Source organism: Eleutherodactylus coqui, chromosome 1 (genome assembly GCF_035609145.1).
Source record: "Eleutherodactylus coqui strain aEleCoq1 chromosome 1, aEleCoq1.hap1, whole genome shotgun sequence".
NCBI classification, from domain to species: domain Eukaryota; kingdom Metazoa; phylum Chordata; class Amphibia; order Anura; family Eleutherodactylidae; genus Eleutherodactylus; species Eleutherodactylus coqui.
The window spans coordinates 390,958,585-390,982,528 of NC_089837.1; positions in this window are offsets into that span (position 1 = coordinate 390,958,585).

Here is a 23,944-nt window from a genome sequence, read left to right on the forward strand (position 1 = left end):
ACTATATAAAACCTTTGTGTATCGTAGTCTTCTAAGGGTGGACACTCACTTGCGATTTTTTTCCCTGCGATGCGACAGCGATGATTAATAACATCAATGATTTTTATTGGTTTCATACTCATTTGCGATGTTTCAGCAGAGCTTCGTATCACAGAGAAGAAATCTGCGATATCGCTTAGTGTTCTCAATAAGGCCAGCAGCAGCAGCACTAGCCCACTTGAAAACAAAGGGAGTGTATCGCAGATTTCTGCCACAGCTGTGACAGCTGTGGCAGAAGTCCAGGATGCTCTCCCATTGCTTTCAATGGGGTCGGCGCGGCTGTCGGCCCCATTGAAAGCAGTGGTTTTGTTGCAACAACCACAGCATGATTTTCAGGCAAGGGCTTGATATATAAGTCCTTTCCTGAAAATCATCCCTAGCTGGTTAAAAAAACAAAAAACATCTTTACTTACCCCTTCACCGCTCAGGTACGTCCTCCGGCCGTCTCCCCTACACTGCTGTCCAGCACTTTCAGCAGACAGGGATTTAAAAAGCCCTGCCTCCTGAAAGGGCCGTATTGATTGGCTGAACGCCATTGATGAATAGCTAAGCGCTGCCTGCAATTGGTTGAGCGCTCAGCCAATCAGCACAGCCCTTTCATAGGATGCTATCCCATTGGGACTAGCACTGCTGATGCTGGCCCCATTGAAAACACTGGCGATATCGCAGCGTTTTTTGGCACTGTGAGGCGAGTGTTTTCACTCGCTCTCGCAGCGCAAGAAATAAAAATGCCAGTGGGTGTGAGCCCTAAGGCTGGGTTCACACGGGACTGATTTCCGGCGGTATTCTCGCAGATTGGCCGCACCACAAAAACAACAAGAATTCTGATGGAAAACCGCAGCTGCGGGTTTTGGAGCGGCTTCGCTGCCTGCATTTCCTGCATTGGCCGCAACAGATTGGCCACATCATCTGGACAAGATCTTTGTAAAATCTCATCCACTTTGCTGGCTAATCCTGGGATTAGCAGCCGCGAGCAGAATTTCGTGCAAACAATCTCCGTGGAAATTCCGCAACAAATCCATCCCGTGTGAACCCAGCCTAATGCTGCACATAATGAGTATCAAAAAGAAATCTGTGAAGTTGTAGAATTTTTTCACATTTGTGTATTGATAAAATAATTGCCATTGGACATCTCATGAGTTAAATGTTTTTAGCTTGTTCAACCAATGTTGTAGTAAGAACAGGACTGTATAAGGAATAATATAACTGTCCTGTAGTTTCAAAGACAGAATTTCTAGTGGTAAAAAAATAAGAAGTGAACAGAAAGTTGTGCAAAGCAATGAATGTAAAATATAGTACAGAATACAAAAATGAACTACTTTGAATATGTTAATAATCCAGCTGCTGTCCGTGGTCCTGATTAAATTCATTTCATCCTGACCATTTCCAGGAGCCTCTACTGGGGCTCACACAACTGCAGGACCCCCAACCATCACTGATTTAGGACATCAATGCACACTCAGATAGATAGACAGACAGACAGACAGACAGATAGATAGATAGATAGATAGATAGATAGATAGACAGACAGACAGACAGACAGACAGATAGATAGATAGATAGATAGATAGACAGACAGACAGACAGACAGAGATAGATAGATATGAGATAGATAGATATGAGATAGATAGATAGATAGATAGATATGAGATAGATAGATAGATATGAGATAGATAGATAGATAGATATGAGATAGATAGATAGATAGATATGAGATAGATAGATGGATGGATAGATAGATAGATAGATAGATAGATAGATAGATAGATAGATAGATAGATAGATAGATAGATATGAGATAGATAGATAGATATGAGATAGATAGATAGATATGAGATAGATAGATAGATAGATAGATATGAGATAGATAGATAGATATGAGATAGATAGATAGATAGATAGAGATGAGATAGATAGACAGACAGACAGACAAACAGACAGACAGATAGATAGATATGAGATAGATAGATAGATATGAGATAGATAGATAGATAGATAGATATGAGATAGATAGATAGATAGATAGATAGATATGAGATAGATAGATAGATAGATATGAGATAGATAGATATGAGATAGATAGATAGATAGATATGAGATAGATAGATAGATATGAGATAGATAGATAGATAGATAGATAGATAGATAGATAGATAGATAGATCATCACAAAGCTCTGTCTTTTGCTGCAATCCGATGGCTGTACACCATTATTACACTAGATGGAGCCATGCAACACAACATTTGCTCAAAATTGTACAGGCACCTGTAAATAACTAATAAAAAGGAAAATTATTTTTTTCATGTTCAGCAACATTAGCCTGTTACTGAAAGTATTACAATACATACATGCCAATCCTTAACTGCACACTCAGACAAAAGTATTAGAACTTTTACTCACACACTTTCAGGTACTTTTAGAAGTACACTAAAACATTTTAGCATTGAACTATGTTTATTCAACACTGTTAGACATATTTTTGGGCAACAATGAGGCCGCCTGCAGACAGGCGGAAATTCTGCCGCGGGATTTCCGCCGCTGGAAGCCTGCATAGGACTGCGTTAACAAACGCAATCCTATGCAGACGGCCGCAGTTTGGCCGCGCAAAATCCCGCGGGGGAAACAAACTGCGGCATGTTCTATTCTTGTGCGGGGACAGAAACATCACTCACCGCCGCCGGCTCCGGTCTGCGCATGCAGGCGCTCGGGTCGGGTCCCGCAGCGAGAATTCCCACTGCCGGATCCGACCCGGGCGTCTGCAGGCGGCCTAAAATTAAAAAAAAAAAAAAAAAATCTTATGCATTCTTACTGTTTGTGTTACGCTATTATCTTAACAATAAACCAGAGCAACCACTATTCAGGCATCATATGTCTCTCTGCACATATTACAATTAGAGATGAGCGAGTATACTCGCTAAGGCACTACTCGCTCGAGTAATGTGCTTTAGCCGAGTATCTCCCCGCTTGTCCCTAAAGATTCGGGGGCCGCCGCGGGGCGAGGAGCTGCGGGGGAGAGCAGGGAGGAACGGAGGGGAGATCTCTCTCTCCCTCTCTCCCGCCCGCTCTCCCCTGCTCCCCACTGCAACTCACCTGTCAGCTGCGGCGGCCCCCGAATCTTTAGGGACGAGCAAGGAGATACTCGTCTAAGGCACATTACTTGAACGAGTAGTGCCTTAGCGAGTATACTCGCTCATCCCTAATTACAATACAACACCAAAGAAAAAATTGTGCCTGACCATGATTATGGGAACTGCCGTGAACAATGTAGATGTGAATAGAGCTTTAAGCCCTGGCGTCCTGTTGTATGATAAATGGGTGACATCAGATACTGTAGTGTCACTTTGGGGCACTATTAATATTGAAGCAGTACTTGGGGATACTATTACTTTGTAAGGATGACAATGGTGGGCATTATTACAATATGGGGGCATAAAAGGGGTATAAATACTGTGAGGGAGCACAAAGGGGTCAATATTACTCTGTGGTGCACTAAGAGAAGCACTCATACTATTTGTGGTATGGAAAATGGCACTCTTACTATGTGGTTCAGTATTACAGTCTGTGGTCCAATAAGCCACATTATCTATTTGGCACTATTTTTTTAGGGACACTATCTAACTGGCACTATTGTTTTCTGAAGTGCTGCTCGTTTGGCACTATATTTTTGAGTAGGTAAATATAGTTATGACAAGTCTAGTTAATTCAGAAGCAGAGTATTTCCATAAACCATACAGCAGGTACAGTCATAGGGTCAGAATTGGGAGCAACATGAACATAATTGGGGTAGCAGCAGAGTTTCTGTAGTTTGGGAAAGGCTTAATGGGGTACTGGCAAAGCAAAGACCCAAAGATGTTTGTGCTGAAAACTTTACAGAGACAAGTTCTGGCTGGAGGAAATCGTTTTGGCAGTCTGGGCCTGATGGAAAAGACAGGAAAAGTGAACTCCAGAGTGGACTTCATCGGTGAGACACTAAATATAAGTGTAAGGTAATAACTTATATGTCCTGCAGAGTACCTGTGTAGAAGTGGTATTTACCACTATATAGTCACTGTATGCTGGTAATATTGGTCTCTGTATAACCCGTCTGATTAGGATGCACCTCTATAATGCTGTGATGTGAGTTCAGGTTAGTAGACCCAAGGTCAAGCCGAGACACTTGTCTGTATTATGAGCATGAAAGTACAGTTATAATATCCTTATCTGAAACTAGACATATAGAGAAGGAAAATAGTTTCTGGTTTTGGTGCCATATTTATGCAAATGAGCTTGGTTCTGGTACCATATATGCATTATAATGTTGGTTCTGGTGCAGCATTTATGGTATAATCTTGGTTCTCATGCCATATGTATAAACTGATGTTAGTTCTGGTGCTGTATTTATATTAAATACATAAATCAGTTATAGGTAGAAACACATCATGTGCTGGCTGTACACTGCCAAATTATGCCCACTCACAGTGGCAACAATTTGTGCATTAATCGGCCACAGTAAGTGGGTATAGTTTGGCTTTGTGCAGCCTTCTACACCGTGTGTTTAGGATGGGCCTCGACTAATGGGCCAGTGCTATGTTCTTGTCTCCCAGGTAAAAATCTGTCAGCCAGCCCTTGAATACTATGGTATTGCATTATACCGTATGAGTTATCAAACAAGTTCAAGTCCCCTATGGAGACTAAAAAAATGTAAAAGTTAGTTAAAGAAAGATTTTTTTTAATTATTAGATAATATGAAAGGCAATAAAATAAAAATTAAAACAAAATTCCCATACAAGACCCCCCAGAACTATGTCGATGAAAAGAAAAAGTTATGGTGTTCAGAATATGGTGCCAGAACATAAATTTATTTTTTTCAAAAGAGACTTTATTTTTTAAAAGTAGTACAGCAAAAAAATATATATAAATTTGGTACCTTCGTAATTGTAGAGACCCATAAAATAAAGTTATCCTGTCATTTTTGCTGCAGTTTGTACACCATAAAAACATCTCAAAATGACAGAATTTAGGTTGTTGTTTTTTTTATTTCATTCCACTTAGAAATGTTTTAATATTACATTAAATAGTATTGAAAAATACAACTCTCATCACAGGAAACTCATCACACAAAAAACAAGCTTCCAGACAGCTACATCCATGGATAAATAAAAAAGTTATCATTTTTTTGAAAGTGGGGAGGAAAAACCAAAAGAAGAAAAAAAAAGGCTGCATTATTAATGGACTAACACAATCTATTTAAGGAGGACTTCCAGTTGAGGTCCATAAAATAATATTTTGACCAAAAACCTATGGTTCATGTTTACCTGCTTGTTTAGCTACCTCTGCTTTATTTGAGGGTAGCTATATACAGAAACCATAAAGAACAAGGTTATGAAGTTGCTGAAATAGGAGTTCTTTTTAACCCTTTTCAATCCACTGTCTGACCCCTGAAGACATTATGATTTAAGGCTGTACAGCTTTGATGTTAGAAAACATCAGTCGGGGTTCTCTTACTGTATATTTCCAGCCTCCCTGCTGTCGGAGCCTATCCAATTCATCACCTCATGCAGTACTGGCTTTAGCCAGCATATAGCGCCATTGTATAACGGCAGAAAAAGAGTAAGCCCCCTAGGAAAACCAGGATAGAAATTGGATTGGAAAGGGTTAAAAGTGCACTGCTATGGTAATAGGATATAGGCCAGGAAAGTACAGGTTACTTTGGCAGCCTCTATGGACTTTTAAGATGTCATTTTACTATACTGCCTTGTAAGTGCACTAAATTCCAATTATTTGAAACAAGTTTTTTTCTTCTGATGAGACATTAAATTGGGCCTGTTAGATATTGCAGTATACAAACCCAGACAATAATAGATCAACTCAAGCACACACCAAGGAATGTAGGATATTAAGATGGAAACTGTGAAAAGAAGATATTATCATATTAAGCAGTCTACAGCACCAGCAGAACTAGGCTTTCCACATACAAGTCTCTTTTCCAACCATAATTTCTACCTAACTCTAGATTTACGTGAAAAGTTAAATAAGACTTCTGTACCACATAATGATTCCAACATTTTGGGTGACCTGTTTGAACACAGATCCCTTATATTACATGTGTGTCCTGTTGTTTTACCTGAAAAGTATGTTTATCCTACATTTATCATAATGTGGAAGCATAAGTAATGTGCATTCAAAATTGAAAGTCATGGAAAATTCATTATACATACTTGTGCAAAAGGAGACATTTCTATGAACATAGTTAGGCAACTTTCTTTTCCCATCGCACACAGCCATCTTATTTGACCATAAGATTATTTCCTGTACAGATACCCCAAAATATTTAAACCATTGTGATCATGCTAACTGACCTAAAACTATGAAGGATTGAATATGTGGGGAATTGAATAAAATAGGAAAATAGGTAAAAATGGTTGTCATTTTTAAAGGTACAATAAAGTAATGTTCTTATAATAGAAAAGTAACAGTGGAAGATTACAATGAAATCACTAAAGTTCTGAACTCACTTTATAGGCAAAAACAACTAACGTTCAAGACAGTTAACCAAAATGTCATGGCTACACAAAGTCACAAGATTGCATTGCAGTATGGCTGATCCACATTGATAGTCTTACAAAAGTTCATAGAGATAAACTACATTGACACATCATAATGCCACCAATATAATCAGCCTCCAACGTTGGATTTATTTCCATTGTTGCTGAAGCCCTAGTGTTACTGCTTTTGCTCTTTTTTCTTCTATATTGGTCAGAAAAGCTACATAAGCACAAATACATAAGCTGGCCATATATATTAGCTGTATATTGGCCAGTGCTAACCATCTTATGAACAAGGGGGCTTCCCAGCTCTCCACGGATGGAAGACATCAGGGCAAATAAGGATTAAGAGCTAGATTTCAAGTTGCCTGATCTTGCTCTTGGGGAGATAACCCACAACCAGTTGTGTCTGGCAGCGGTTTACAACCCTTGTCCCCATTCAGAACATATGCACACTTGGCTAGGTCGGGCATGAATCTGGATGTGGAGTCAGAAGAGATAGCTGTCCGACTATATAATGTATATGGCCAGCCTTATTAGTCAAAACAGGTAATTTTCTAGGTCTAATCTCTTATATTACATATAAAAGATAATGAAAATGGAAACATTTCTGCAACAAGCTAATGGCTAGCATGAGTGTACAACATAGGTATAATACAATATTATGTGAAGTATACTGAATGTAGTCTCAGATATAAAGGCAATGCATTTGTCTGTGTACAGATTGCTTGTAACACATCACTGGCAACACTGCAACAATTACATTGTAATCCATAATGTTGATCTTTAGAATCATAGTGTTGAATTGATTAAAGTATTATTCATGGAACAACAAGATCAGCATGCGTCTTTTCTGCATGAACAACATATTTTAATGACTTACAAAATATCCATCCACTTTTATCCTTGTAGCTTCCATTAACTGAACACAGCAAATATATCATGATCTTAACAAAGTTAAAGCACTTACATTAGGAAAACTTTGACAGCGATACACAACCACTCTTAATAGAACCATGATTTACTATATTACATTTCTAGGTAATTCTGTTTTCGCTCCATTAGAAAACGCTTTACCATGTATCGAGCAATATTCAACAGGTAACACTTTAGCATTGTAGCCATTTGTTAAATACAGTTAATTACAAACCATCTTTTACTATAGACGCAAAATAAAAATAAATGATTTGTCCATAGTAAACTTGTAAATGGAGTCACTTAAAACCACATCATAAACATTTCCATTGTATAACGTACAGGCAGACAGACACTGAACAGTAGTTCAGGGGCTAAAGTCTTGTATAATATGACTCATATTCAATAGTTCAACAATATCAACAGAATTCAGTAGCTTTGCCAGTGATCAGCTACTTAAAACTAGTTAAGCTTTAACAATAATTAACTAGTTAATCATTGTTCAAAAGTTGCCTAAATGCTGAAAGGGTTGACTACATTAACAGTCATGTAAGGATAGATAGATAGATAGATGGATAGATAGATATGAGATAGATAGATAGATAGATAGATAGATAGATAGATAGATAGATAGATAGATAGATAGATAGATAGATAGATAGATATGAGATGGATAGATTTATAGATAGATGCCCATTTCATGTTTATATAATCTTACAACAGGCAAAATATAAAAAACATGATTGTAAACATGTATCGATATATAAAAACAAATAGATATAAATGCTAAATGGTTTAACTCACCAAGAGGTCCTCCGTTGTATATCCTATAAATCCACAGCTCTGCCATGTATGGAGTTTTAGGTTGTTTTTCCTGAAGATCACTTGGAGTAGAAGGTAATATTCTGCAGATTGCCTGACTTGTTCCTCCATGTGCTCTCCTGTCCAGTTGTGTGTGGGGAGCCCTGTGCTCTCAAGCTGCTCTCATACATAATAGGCATGTAGCATCAGCCCCTTTCCAGCAGCTGGCAGTAGTCCTTCCAGATACAGTGATGAGCACAGCTTGAGATCTTCACTAATTAACCAAATATTGTATGGTTGCAACACATCAACAACTAAACCCCGAGCTTCCAATAAAAGAAAAGTACAATTTCATCTGGAAAGAGAAAGCCCTTGTAGGATTGTTCTAGCAGAGCGCTTTCCTCTAGTTCTTCACTGTACCACAATGCCATAAGACTGGCTTTTTACCCTGTTGAAAGAACATGAATATATTATTATCTGCACAAAAGAGCAGGTTATTGTTTATGAATTACCAGCCTTCCCCGCAACAAAGGCTATTTTCATAAGAAAACTCAATTTCATTTCAGCTCCAATTTGATTACTAGCTGAAGAAAAGAAGTCTATGCAAAAACCTCAAAGGATTTTTATTCATACTGTTCAATGGGCTTTATTGCTTCCTTTTGAAACCTGACGCAGGAAGCACTTGGAGTAAAAAATCACTGACAAAAAATATTGCTCTGCTATTTTGTACCATAACAGGACTGAAGAGGACCAATGATTTTTCACTCATTCTCCACTGTACTTCAGAACAGTAAAGGCTAGAATTAATGATAGGCCCGTAACAGGAGCCAAGCTTAGATTTCACAATGCACGTCAAATCTAAATGATCACTATACATTGAAAAGAAGCAAAAGGGCCTGCAGCTGATTGATTCATGGCTTTGAAAAGAAAGACAGGCCTGAGGAGTTTATTGCACCACAATTCACTGGGAATTATCATAAAAAATGACTCAATATCACAGTGGCAAGCCTCCAAAATAACACTCAGAGCTGCAGCCAAGGTTAATGTATCACAGGTGCCTTGGGAATTGGTTAGCATAACTTCTAATAAGTGATATAATTCTATACAATGCAAATTTAGGTGTCTATTTACTGCACTGTAACCCTGCAGCTCTAAAACCACAAAACAGATTTGTTAATGGAAATATGCATTTAGGGGTTTTACTGTTTAAGTAGGAGTTTCTTCTCAGAAGTCAGACTTGTACATTGGTTGATCTACAATTTCAAGTGACTGCACCACTTGCTTGATGCGATATTGTTTTACAAGTCATATCAGTTCCATGTTTATAGGGATTTCCCCATAATAAAATATTATAATAGTCTGTAAGATCACATAAAACATACTTTTTTTTAAAAGGAAACAATTTTTTAATGCTCCTCTGTCTAGATATTACTCTTACGTTCTAGTTATGACCCTCTCTGCTGTTCTTGTGATTCCCTTCTAAGAGCAACCACCCAATGTGTTGAGTGCCAGTGTGAAGAAGCCACCTCTAGTGCTATATGGAATCACACCATATAGGAGTGGAGATTCTGAGAGGGAATCAATATAGTAACATAGTATGTAAGGCTGAATGAAGACAATGTCCATCTAGTCCAGCATGTCTATCCTACTGAGTTGATCCAGAGGAAGGCAAAAAACCCCAAGGCCAGAAGCCAATTAGCCCTTTTGGGGAAAAAATTCCTTCCCGACTCCCTAATGGCAATCAGACTAATCCCTGGATCAACCCCTAATAGTTCCTACCTTCCTATATACCCAGATTGACACTTGACCTAAGATTTATATCCTGCAATATCCTTCTTCTCCAGAAAGACATCTAGTCCCCTTTTAAACTCCTCTATGGATTTTGCCATCACCACTTCCTCCGGTAGAGAGTTCCACAGTCTAACTGCTCTTACAGTAAAGAATCCCCTTCTATGTTGGTGATGAAACCTACTTTCCTCTAATCGTAGCGGATGCCCTCTTGTTACCTTTGCAGTCCTGGGTATAAACAGATCTTGGGAGAGATCCTTGTATTGTCCCCTCATGTACTTATACATGGTTATTTGGTCGCCTCTTAACCTTCTTTTTTCTAGAGTAAATAGTCCCAATTTGGATAGCCTCTCAGGGTATTCCAGTCCCGTCGTTCCATGTATTAGTTTAGTTGCCCTTCTTTGAACCCCCTCAAGCAATAGATCAGGGGGTAACTTAACTAGTATGTAACAGCAATATCTAGACACTGGAGCAAAAATTGTAATGTTTTGTGTGATTTAAGGCACAGTTCACATCTCCGTCAGAGGCTGCATTCAGAACATTTGCTTCAGACTTCATTTGACAGATAATATAATATTGCATAGAACGCTATTGTTACCATCACAATGACGAACACCTTGATGGAGTCCAACACATTTTATTTTATATCAGTGGAAACTGTTGGGCACCGATAGCATTCATTTGTAATGGAAACCACGATGCAGATGTGAACACAGCCTAATAGAGAACTTCAGTAATAAGGGGTTTTCAGGGCACAAAATGAAAGTTCTAGAAATGCTGAAATCTAGGAAGTACAGCTAAGTAGCGGCAACCTGCACCTTTTAACTGCCACTCTGGAACCTCCTCTGTGTCTCGTGGAGCCGCCGATCTGCCGCTGTGTTTACATGTATCACTTTCACTGTAAACACTATAGACTGTTCCCTACAACTTCCAGCATGCATAAATCTTGTTCCTTGGTCAGCATTGTAGCTCCGCCCACAGCTCACAAGTCCTGCAACTTACCAGCACCAACCTCCCTCTCACCAAGTGCCAGAGAAACCTGCTGAAGCAGACAATATATTGAAAGAATGGGTTGGTACACTACTGAATGAATGGCAATCATCTTTCTAGATTTTAGAGTGGGTTCACACATAGCATTTTTTGTAAAAAGGCCATGGCAGTTTTTGATGATATGGCTATCAAAGATTACTGGATGCACATCTGGTTTTGGCTTAAGAAACTGCATTAAAAAACTAGTGGCATTTTCCAAAAAATACAATGCGTGGAATTACTCTAATTCAGTGTTTTTTGTCATTGACAAACTTTTTCTGCAAGTCCTAGTGTTACTCAGGCTACATGGAGACATATTGTAGCATGACACTCCAATTTTAAATGTTGAGTGACAGTTGCAGCCTATAACAGAAATGATTTTTCCTTTCTCAATAAGTGTCCACTGTACAAATAGAATATGACAATAAAGTACAGATAATACAGCCAATAAAATCTAGTGTGCCATAAATAAGGCCGTATCTGCACATTACGAGGATCAAGTGAGCAACTATTTGTTTTATTGAAGTTTTAATAGACCTTGCTCTAAAAATTTATGATGTTCACAGTAGGAAGTAAAATGCCAGTGTAGGCAGAACTTAAAAGCACTGATAATACTTCACAGTCTAAGGCTCTTATCACATGGGCCAATTTTCTGCCCACAACGAGTGCTGATCAATGATATTACAAGTCAATTGACAGTTGTGTTTAGCTTCATTTATGTGATGCAATCATCACAATGCATGTGACATAACAATCATTAGTGTAATCATTCTGGCAGATCCATGTTTACATAGGCTGATGTGCTGCCAACAACTATTCATTTTAATGTCCATATTATCGATGCAATCAAACAACAAACAAGCGAACAGTTTGCATGGCCAGTTTTTGGGAACAAGCCTTCAAAAATTCGACAATCGGCCCGTGTAAAAGGCACAGAAAAATCTATCAGTTACCTTGATTGGAGCATTACACAGCACCTTAGAAGAGTTCTGAAAAGACAGCTCCATTTTAGGAAAATGGTTTTATTGTATTGAGATCATAAGAAATTAAGGAGATGAGAGCTGATTCTATCCTACCAAAATATCTGCTTGTATAAATACCCGACCAAGTCCAATTTGTTTATCTAAAAAGATCAAAATGATTGGTCTGCAAGCAACATGTGTAAACCTAGTTTTAGTTGTAGGAACAAACAGTTATAACTAGTATGTATAAGGTCAAGCACTTTATTGTACAGGCATGTGCCAGGTACTGCCTTAAAGGTGTTTTCTAGGCATTAGCTATTGATGACCTGTCCTCTGGATACATCATCAATAGTTGTTCGGCGGTGGTCAACCACTCGGGATCCCCACTGATCAGCTATGTGTTGGGCCTGCTGTCTGTGCAGCTGAGCCGGATGTTCGCAATGGGGTCAAAGCCAGAAGTGTAGTAGAACCTTTAGCTTTCATTGATTTCAATGGGAGCTATGCTTTCTGTTACAATTCCAGCTAGGACTGAAATGAGGAGCCAGAAATGTAATGGAAAGTATCATTATGGGAGCAAATTACATTTCTGCCTCTAACCCCAGTGTGGACATCCGGCTCAGCTGCAAGGACAGTGGGCCAAGGATCAGCAGATCTGTGGGGATCTTGTGCTGTGGACCCCCGCTAATTAATTATTAATGATCTATTCTAATGATAGGTCATCAATAGTAAATGCTCAGAAACCCCCCCCCCCCCCAACTGCCCAGTAGACATCACCGGTAGACCAACATAGGTCCCAGTCATTGGTCTGAAGCAAATACATATTTTAAAATAAAGGACAAGATTTCAAGCTATTTGTGCACTCCTGCCATAGAAATTTACTTTGGTTGATAACCAACCACTCTTCTAACCTATTGCCAAAATATTGTCAAAAATAAAGATAACTTTTTGCATATTATCTGCTATTTTTATTGTGTTATTAAATTTCATAGTGCAATGTAGATAAAGCACCCACTTCATTGGCTGTAGCACATAAGATATGTTTTCATGTCAAGCACACATCCACACACAGGAGCACATTTCATGGCAATCCAATTAAGTGTGTCTATAGATAAGTATTTGTGATAACTTAAGCCAGTGGCATTGCTAGGCAATGAACACCATGGACACAGGTCCAAGGTTGTTTGCCCAGTGGCCCAGATTTCTATGATCACAGGAATCCAGGTTGCTTCCAAGACTTCTGAGAGTACCATTGGGTGAGTAGAGGAATTGGTTTAAACCGGCATATTCCAGTTCCATTGGAGCAAATGATTTAATAAACCCCTGATATTTTAACAGTTCCATTCTGGATACAAACTTCCCATTTTGCTGCTGATCGTGAAGATCTGAAGAAAAAGCTGCATCATATGAAAATGTAGGTACTGATTGGCTAGTATTTTTTTACATCTGGGTATGTATTGTGGAAAGTTGATGTGAAGGCCAAATAAAATTATGGGGGAAGAGGGGCAGAATTCTACATCCCTTTCAGTCTTTCTATATGTGAAAAAATAAAGGCATAATTTTTTTAATAAAAATACAACCCTTCTACAGCAAAGCTTAAAGCTTCCTTCAGGCTCATAGCTAAAATTTCATGTAACACGCAGAATGTAAAGTTATACTTGGTGCCATGCTTTTCAATGTTGTTGCATGATTCAGCCCATTGTCAGCAGTCTCTTCATGTATATAAAACGGCTGCCAGATTCTCAAAAATCCCCTGTCTTTGATACTCCTGCTCTTGAGGGGACCAGCACAGATAACCTCAGGATTTTGCCCATCCTCTATCTTCTCCTGCAGGTTCTAGAACAGAGGGGAGTGTCTCAGACTACCAAAGCATGGAGTTTGGTGAGCATTTACCTACAAGAATTTGGGAATGGGAATGGAGTGAAACATTGACAAGAGGGAACCAAGTATGTTAACTAAACATTCTGCATCTACAGTGACATTTTAACTGTGCACCAGAGAGTCACTTTAAAGGAGTTGTGCAGTTGTAAACTATTGATGGACTTTCCTTAAGATAGATCATAAATAGTAGATCAGTGGGGGGTCTGGCATCCAGGACCAGCACTGATCAACCATTCTCTGAACTGATTTCGTCAGCAAATAGACAGCTCCTTTCTCACTGCAGTGGCCAGGCTTAGTATTCCAGGCCAAGTCCCCACTGAAGTTAAATGGGAACATTTCCTGTAATACCAACCCTGGCCACTCCAATGAGAATGGAGCTGTCAGCTTCTTGCAGAAATCATCTCAAAACACAAGGACACCAACCCAGAGATCAGCAGTGAACCTGAGCAGCTGACCCCTGCTGATCTACTACTGATAGCCTACCCTGTGCGTAGGCCATCAATAGTTTACAACTGAACTGCCCCTTTAATAATGCACTTGATTTTGGAACCAAGAATAGCGGAAAACCCTCTGTCACAGCATTAGATACATTAATTTGAGCAGTACATACCTGTATTCTTTCATTTAGTTAAGATTATATTAATTTTGCTTAACAACTGGTTTTCCTATGCGCTACAATATTATTAATATGTGCTGTTGATTAAAGAGTGATTCAATTACCCGCAGAGTCATATTACTTTTCAGAAAGCATTTATCACCGTGTTGATCTTAATTTTAAATATAAATCAGACAATCATTTCTGCCTCCTATGTTCTTTGTGTTTATTCAAGAATATTTAACAGTAGACAAAGGGTGACTTATTCATTATTCATCCCAAACAAGGCAAGTGTGGCAATTTGAAAAGCTTGACATTTGAGCTTTTTGCCAACACTAGCAAAATTATATCCTTCCTATTGTAAATCAATGAAGTAGAATCATTCTGTACAATAGAAATAAATTGCCTTGTCACTTTAATAAGGCCACCTTATATACAACCTTCAACCAATGCCATTGTGCAGAGAAAGGGTGCATCCTCTTCTACAGCTGCCTTAGATCTCAGTTGGCTTTCCAATTAAATGAACGTCATCTAAGTCTTTCACTTCAGTTTCTTTTTATTGAGCGCCAATGTCAGAATGTCACAGGCTTAACTTACTTCCATGTGTGCATCACAGCAGACTAAGTCACCTTAATGTTCCACTTAACAAACACATTTGTACTTTGTAACTTGTGCAATATTCAATATGGAAGTTGGTACAGGTTATTTTAGTAGGTTTACAAAACAGCAAACAAGAAGAACATGCTGCCTAAATTTAAAAAAAATCCACATTAAGGCAGGACTCACACGGTCGTAAGCGGAATCCGCTTGCGGAGGCACACAGCAGTTTACAGCTGTAAGCGCGTCCATGACCCTGCCAAGAAATTGTACTGTACATGACTGCGTACTCCCGCAGGCGGTCATGTGTAGTACACCTATTTTTTTTTCTTTACATTTCCCATGCCGTTAGTTAGCTGATACCCGAAGGCCATACGCAATATAATTGCATATGGGCTGCGGGTATATCTGTGACCATAGAGAAAAATGAGCTCCATGTCGCCAATATCTGTAGTAAAATAGAACATGCTATGTTTTCTTTTGCACTTACTGATTATGCAATTGCGACACCCTAATGTGATCAGAACTGCGTAAATCAGCGGTAATATGCGGCTCATTCAAATGCATTGATCATACGCTCGTGGAATCCACAATTCAAATCCGGTCGTGTGAGACCGGCCTAAGACAAAATAAGAAAACATGGTCTAATATTTAACATGATTAAGTGGTTAAATTGTGACAGCATAAATGTCTATTGCTGCAGTACGTTCCACATTTGCATCCTATCTCTGTTACACAACGGGCCTTATGCATAAAAACATTTCTAAAAAAATGTTGATCAGATTATGTTTTCCTTTTCAACACTGACCTGAAAAAAATAAAACTGCAATGTGATTGGTTGTAATAAGTAAATCTGATACATCATTTATGTTAGAACATTTTATATACATGAGAGCAGAGGCGTAAATTAAAATTCCTGGGTTCCTCGCTTATTATCTGCCATTTATAGAATTGATCTTCTGTCATGAGTATTTTAAAGGGAATGTATCACCTTTTTTTTACTAATTAAAACCAGATAGTGACATAGTATGTAAGGCCGAAAGACGACATTTGTCCATCCAGTTCAGCCTATTACCCCCCAATGTTAATCCAGAGGAAGGAAAGAAAATCCCAATGAGGTAAAAGCCAATTTTCCTTCTTTAAGAGAAAAAATTCCTTCCTAACTCCAATCTGGAAATCGGAATAATCTCTGGATCACCGACCCTTCTGAAGTTATTAATGATTATGACATGTAATATTGTAATGCTCAAGAAAGACTTCTAGGCCCCTCTTGTACTCTTTTATCGAATTTGCCATCACCATTAAGCGCTGCGGAATAAGTTGGCGCTATACAAATAAAGATTATTATTATTATTATTATTACCATGTCCTCAGGCAGAGCGTTCCATAGTGTCACTGCTCTTACAGTAAAGAACCTTCTTCTATGTCGGTATAGAAACCTTCTTTCCTCCAAACGTAGAGGGCGCCTCCTTGTTACTGTCACAGTTCTTGGTATAAAAGCAAAAAGATAGTCAGCAGCATTTGAAAGTGAAAACAACACCAAGATGAGGAGGTCTTTAGACTAGGGTGCTCGCCACACAAATAGGGTCCGGACTGCAAACCCAAAAACAGTGATCCAAAGTAGGGATTGTGTGACAGGAGAAAGATTCAGGTTTAAGATTAAAAAAAAAGCTTTACTCCTCCATAATCTTGTAAAACAAGTCAGCGACGTTTGGTCTTTATCAAGCTAACTTTACACACTGGACATTCATATGTTCACAAACACAAAGACTTGTAAGTGGCATCAGCTATGAACATGAATTAGACACAGCCGTACTCACTCACATCACATTAACCATATAAATATTTTTAAAAGGGCTATAATGTCCTTTGGTCCTTGATATAAATAGATGACAGGAGAGATTTCTGTATTGACCTCTGATATATTTACACATATTTATTAGGTCGCTCCTAAGCCATCTCTTTTCTAAACTAAATAATCCCAATTTTGGTAACTTCTCTGGGTATTTACCTTGGCGGCAGATGCCTGACACTGGTTGCTCCAGCTAAGTTTACAATTAACTAAAATCCATGTCAGTGTTACCCTGTGGTTTTCCATTTAGCATGTAATGGTGACATGTATTTCCTCTGCCCATGTGCATAACCTTACATTTACCAGTGTTAAACTTAATCTGCCACTCTACAGCCCAAGTCCCAAACTTATCCAGATCCTCTTGCAACCACATTCTGTCCTCTCTTCTGTTAATTTCTTTACATAGTTTAGTATCCTCTGAAAATATTGATAGGTTACTGCATAATCCTTCTACCAGGTTATTAATAAGTGTTTTAAAAAGAATAGGGCCCAGTACTGCCCCCTGAGGTAACCCACTAGTTACCTCCTCATAAAAGCTGATCAGGTTGGTTTGACAAAAGCGATCTCTCATAAACCCATGCTAATATGGAGTTACATAGCTATTTTCTTTGAGATACTCCAGGATAGCATCTCTTAGAAACCCTTCAAACATTACACTAACAATGAAAGTAAGACTTACCAGCCTGTAGTTTCCAGGTTCACTTTTTGAGCCATTTTTGAATATCAGCACCACACTGGCTATGTGCCAGTGGAACAGATCCTGTCACTAATGAGTATAGATATAAAAAATAAATAAATAAAGGAAACAAACATCTCTCTCTCACATTACTTAATTCCCTCAGAACCCAGGGGTGTATGCTATCAGGACCTGGTTATTTGTCTATTTCAATCTTTTTAAGACGGCTCTGCACTCCTTCCTGGGTCAAGGCCCATTTACATGAGACGAATGTCGGGCAAACGATGCCCGACACTCATCCCTGCACATACTCGCTCTGTGCTGTTACACAGGAGCAAGTATAGCTGGCTCTCTGACAGAGTGGACAGCATGGGGGTGGCATAAACGATGGATGATGAGCTGAACAGCGAGTGTTCAGTGTGAATAGCAGCTGTTCAGTACTGAACGGTCTCTATGTTAAGTGAATGGAGAGGAGCAGGGGAGAGCGAGAAAAGAAATCTCAAGCCGCCCCGCTATGAGCCAACAATACTCACTCCTGCTCAGCAGCATGGGAGCGGGTATGTGCGGGGATGAGTGTCGGGCATCGTTTGCCTGACATTCGTCCCGTGTAAATTGGGCTTTAGACTAGTGACATTTAGTGGAGCATGTACATTATCACTTTGTATCTCATCTGACATTTCAATTTTCTCTGTGAATACATTGGAGAAAAAACTATTTAATAGATTTGCTTATTCCTCATCACCCTCCACAATTTTTCCTACATTATTTATTAACCCCTAAAGGATGAGGCTGTTTTGTACCTTAAGGACAAGACACTTTTTATGGATTTTATCCAAGAGGTGGTTTAACTGCCCTATATTTTTCCTTCAGCTACCAAAATAATTTTTGCTGCATTTTTCCCCCATGACATATAGGGCTATATTTTTAATATCTTTTTCACTGACTTTTAAAAAAAAAATTTTCAGTTTTATTGGGGGTAAAAAGCTTTAAAAAAAGATTTTTTTTAACATTTATAGTTTTGTTTTGTTTTGTTTTGTTTTTTTTATAACTCTTTTTTTATTGTCATTTTTAATACATGGAAAAACAAACATCGGTGCATTACAATTGTTACATATACTTTAAGTCACTTAACAAATTTTGCTTGTCGAACATTGTTCATCGCATTTATGTGCTTTACCTTTTTCCTTTATTTATTGCCCTTTATCCCCCCTCCCCCCCAAATCCCCAAAACTTAAGTCTTTATTGTACAAACATAAAATTATCAAGTACCTAGTGGTCTATCTAACTAACCCGCAGTATTTTTCTGTGGCCACTAATTTTCTGTGTTTTGTCATGTGGTTTTGTTTTGTTTTTTAATTAGTATATTTACGCTAAAATAAAGTATAGAAATTGGTTCCTCATTTCGTTTTGGTTGTTTTGATATATAATATGTATGGTTTTGGATTACAGGGATTACAGGGTGCATACAGTGACGGTTTTGATTGGCGTCGGCTTTGGGTTATTTTCTGTTTTATGTATATATTTTTTTTTTATTCTGTAATTTTGTTTTACTTATGTATGTAATTATTTTTTTTACTATCTACGTCATACAAGTCCTCTGGGGGAAATGCACATGTTTTTGTGTTTTTTTTAATTGGACACTATCCCACTGTAGCTGGGGCATCCATAGGAGCCCCAGTTACAGGATAAAACATCCCATGTAGTGATAATAGTTACTGGCAGAGTTGATCAGGGTCTGCTGGGACCCTGAAGCTCTGCTGTGCCAGGGAAACCCGCCAGTCCTGTGACTGCCGGCTCATGTAGAGGAAGTTATACTTCAACTTTCAGTTTTTAGTACATAGCACTCATTGAGCGCTGTGTACTAAGGAAAGGAGGAGGCAGAAAGGGTTAAAAAGCCCTCCTTCCTTCTCTAAGGAGCTGTGAATAACAGCTGAAACCCAACATGCTTCTGATTCATTTCAGAAGCAGGGGCTTTAAAACCCCACCATAGTTTTACTATTGGCTGGAATTAAAGCCCAGGACCAAAGCACCATAAATTTACTGTGTATGGCCCTTAATGGGTTAAAGGGTCAACAATTTCAGCATTAATCTTTTTACTATTTGGGCAGTTGAAGAACAATTTAGAGTTAGTTTTACTCTCCTTGACAATGAGTCTCTCTGTCTCAATCTTTGCTGCTTTTATCTGATTTTTACATAATTTATTTTTTCCCCTATAGGTTTGTTTTAGTAGCTTAAACCCTTTATTTTTGCCGTTTATTCCCCCCTTCACATCTTCATTAAACCACATTGGTTTTCTCCTATTCCTAATTCCTTTATTCGTGTAAGGTATGAACCACTCACAGTAAGTATTTAAGATGTATTTAAATGTTTCTCATTTATTGTCTGCACTCTTATTGATGAGGACATTGTCCCAGTCGATAAAGTTAAGGGTATCTCTAAGCTGATTGAACTTTGCCTACCTAAAGTTTTGTATTTTGGCAGCACCCCTATAAAAGTCTCTCTTGAAGGACAAGTTGAAATGTATTATATTATTGTAACTATTTTGCAGGTGCCCCTAACCTGCACCCCTGTTATTCTGTCAGGTCTGTTGCTTAATATTAATTGTAAAATGTCCATCCCTCCAGTCAGGTCCTGTACAAGTTGGGTAAGGTAATTATTTTTAAGAATTGCCAGAAAGTTACCTTTATGAGATTCGCAGGTTTTGGCTTCCCAGTTTATATCCGGGTAGTTAAAGTCTCCCATAATAATTACCTCATTGTGATTTGCTGCTTCATTTATTTGCTTCAGTAACAGATTTTGAGTAACTTTTGTGATATTTTGTGGTCTATAGAAAACCACTATGAGGATTTTATTAATGTTTTTTCTTCCATGTATTTCTACCCATACAGACTCCCCATGTTAATCTCTCTCCCATATATTTTCCCGTAATGTGAGCTTTAAGCAGAATTTTGCGTAAAAGCAAACCCCCTTTCCAGTTTTTAAGATGCCTTTTCAACAGACTACAACTCTGTAAGTTCACTGCCCAGCCACAGCTTTCATCCAATCGGGTCTCTCTTATTTTCACTATGTCATAGTTTTCCTCAGACATTATTATCTCCAGTTTATCAACCTTATTGGTCGGACTTCTAGCATTAGTCACCATACAGTTTAGAAGGTTTTGGAGCCACTTGTTAACCTCCCTAATCTCCTGCTGCCATTCTGGTGTGGCACATGGTACAGGTAGTATTTCAGAGAATATTACTTTGGAAGTCCTTGCCCTAAGCTTACATCCTAGTTCCCTGAAATATTTTTTTAAGAACTTTCCACCTATTTCTAACTTCGTCATTGGTGCCAATGTGTACCTTGATTGCTGGATCCCCACCAGCCCCTCCCAGTAATCTGTCAACCCAATCCATGATTTGTCAAACTTAAGCACCAAGAAGACAACACACTGCTCAACGATACCCGTCTTTGTGGCAGATTGCCCTGTCTGTCCCCCTAATAATTGAGTCGCCCACTTCCAGGATATGTCTAGCCTGCCTTGCACTTCTATTCCTCTTTGTTATGCAAATAAATCATATTCCAGAAGATTTCACTGATCTCCTGCAGATTGGTTTTAATGAGAAGCTTCATGCATGAATATATGTATTTGAACAAACTGATGTTATCTGTCAGTCCCCAATACTCTTCTGATTTATTCAAAGAAAATACAATACAAATATAGTTAAATATGATGCACAAATTACATGCCCCCTCAACATCATAACAACTCATGATTGGCCTAGTATGTAATATCGCTAATGCTTAACATATGTCACTATGTGAACATGTAATTCTTATATACCCAAGTAGCATAGGCTTTATCAATATTCTGTGAGACAGTGACTGATAAAGTGCTGGAGGGCAGATACGTGCCACCGAGCGGCCTGGGCTCGGTGGAGGAAGCCAGCATTTGGGTGTCAGTAACACTAAGTTACTCACACGGTGTAGTTAATGTAGTGGCTCCAAGCCGCATAGTCCGGGCCGGCTTTTCCTGGAGTGGTCAAAGCAAAGGGTGGGATGGCCACTCCCACGTACCAGGTGAGGCTGGTACCAGGCATTATAAAGCCTGGGCCTGCAGGTCTAAGAGGGAGATGTGGGCTGAGAGAGCCAGAGGCGAGAGGTTTACAGGGAGACGCCCCTAACCTCCACACCTAGGAGAGGTGTGCTGAGACCTCTGCAGGTCTGAGAGCCAGGCTGGCTGAGCACAGCAAGCGTTTGTTTTGCAAGTGAATAGTCAGGGTCGGTCTCTGTCTAGTAAGTGCTCAGACGAGCAGGAGTTACTTTATGTTGGCCTGGTGTTAAGGCCTGTTTTTGCTTTGTTTTGTGCTCAAATAAACCCAGGCGAAGCCTGGACTACGAACTTTATCCAGAGTGTCACTGTCTCTGACTGTTTACGCCCCGATTGCTACCTTACCCTGATGCAAATCCCTCACAATTCTACACAACTTACTTTATGTTGGCCTGGTGTTAAGGCCTGTTTTTGCTTTGTTTTGTGCTCAAATAAACCCAGGCGAAGCCTGGACTACGAACTTTATCCAGAGTGTCACTGTCTCTGACTGTTTACGCCCCGATTGCTACCTTACCCTGATGCAAATCCCTCTCAATTCTACACAACTTCCTCAGATCCCCTAACCACTGTTCCCATTATATGCATAAACAAAAAGTATCATAGGAAGGCACTGCAAGAAGAGAGGGCTGATCGAAAGCAGATTCAGCTTCAGAGTCAGTAGTCAAACGCAAAGCATCATCATACATAACAGGGACAGCTTTGTCAAGAGTCTTTGGGAAAAAATTCTTGAAGGCACGAAATAATGTAGTCAATAATAGCAATGTCAGTAAGAATAGTCACTAAAGTTCTAGCAAAAGATGAAATCCGGTGGCTCTATCTGCCGAAAGTATCAGTCTACCAGTCATCAAAAGGGGTCGGAGATGCCAGACTTTGCTGCTAGTTCTTTAAAGAGGCTAATTAGACCCTTCAGAGCCATAGTTATGGAACCATAGCTGTGAGAAGGATAACAGTGATTGAACAACCTAGGAGAAAGCATATGTTCATCATGGTGGGAAGACTTTCTTGCAATGAGACGCATGTATCCAATTGGATTTGTCTTTCCAGCTGAACATCTGTAACGGTGGTCAGGAACACTTGTTATGAACCATCAAGTCTGAGTTCTAGAGCTTTGCGGACGTGTCTTTTGGTAACCACCCAATCTCCTAGTTTCACAAAATGAGTTCCTTCTAAGCTGTCGGGATCTGGAAGGGAAGCAAACACTTGAGAATATACATTAGTTAAGTGCACTTGAGAATATACATTAGTTAAGCGTTTTGTGAGAGCAATAACACAGTTTGTCAAGCTACCATGCTGCATCTGGAGTTATCACAGTAAATACAATCCTAACCTTGGTGCCAACCCAAAAAGTACCTCATATGGGCTGAGGCCTAATCAGGTGTGTACCTTACGGAGAAGAGTGCCAGGGGAAGGCACTCAGTCCATGGTCTATTAAGCTCTGCCATGGCCTTCTGGATCGTGGTTTCTAAGGTACCATTTAACCCATTTAGGACCAGGCACTGTAAATCTACGGTGCCTGGTCCCGGGCTTAAAGCTTAGCAGTATGTAAAATTATGGCAGCGCTTTAAGTCTCCTGTCTCTGCAATTAATCAGAGGCAAAAATGGGTTATCAGCTGTTAGTGACAGCTGATAACCCGGAAAAGAAGGCAGAAGGGGTATTTAACCCTTTCTGCCTTCTGCTTCCCCAAGTACACCGTGCTCAATGAGCACTGTGTACTAGAACGTGAAAGCAAAGTGTAACTTTCCCTATGGGAGCCTGGGGGGTCATGTGACCGCTGGGGTTCCCTGCTACAGCAAAGCTGGAGGGTCATACTAGACCCTGGCCAGCTCTGCTAGTGACTAATGTCACTACAGGGGTTGTTTTCCCCTGTAACTAGGGCTCCTATGGATGCCCCATGCTACAGTGGGAAAGTGACAGATAAAAAAGAACATGTGAATGTCCCCCAGAGCTCTTACATGACGTCATGGGGGACATAGATATTAAAAAACATAATTACATACATCAGTAAGACAAAATTCCAGAATAAAGCAACAATACATACATAAGAAAGAAAATAACCCAAAACCGACGCCAACCAAAATCGCTATAAGTGCCCTGTAATCGAAAACCATACATACTATATATCAAAACGTCTGAAACAAAATGATGAATCTGTTCCTATACTTTATTTTAGTGTAAATATACTACTAAAAAAAATAAC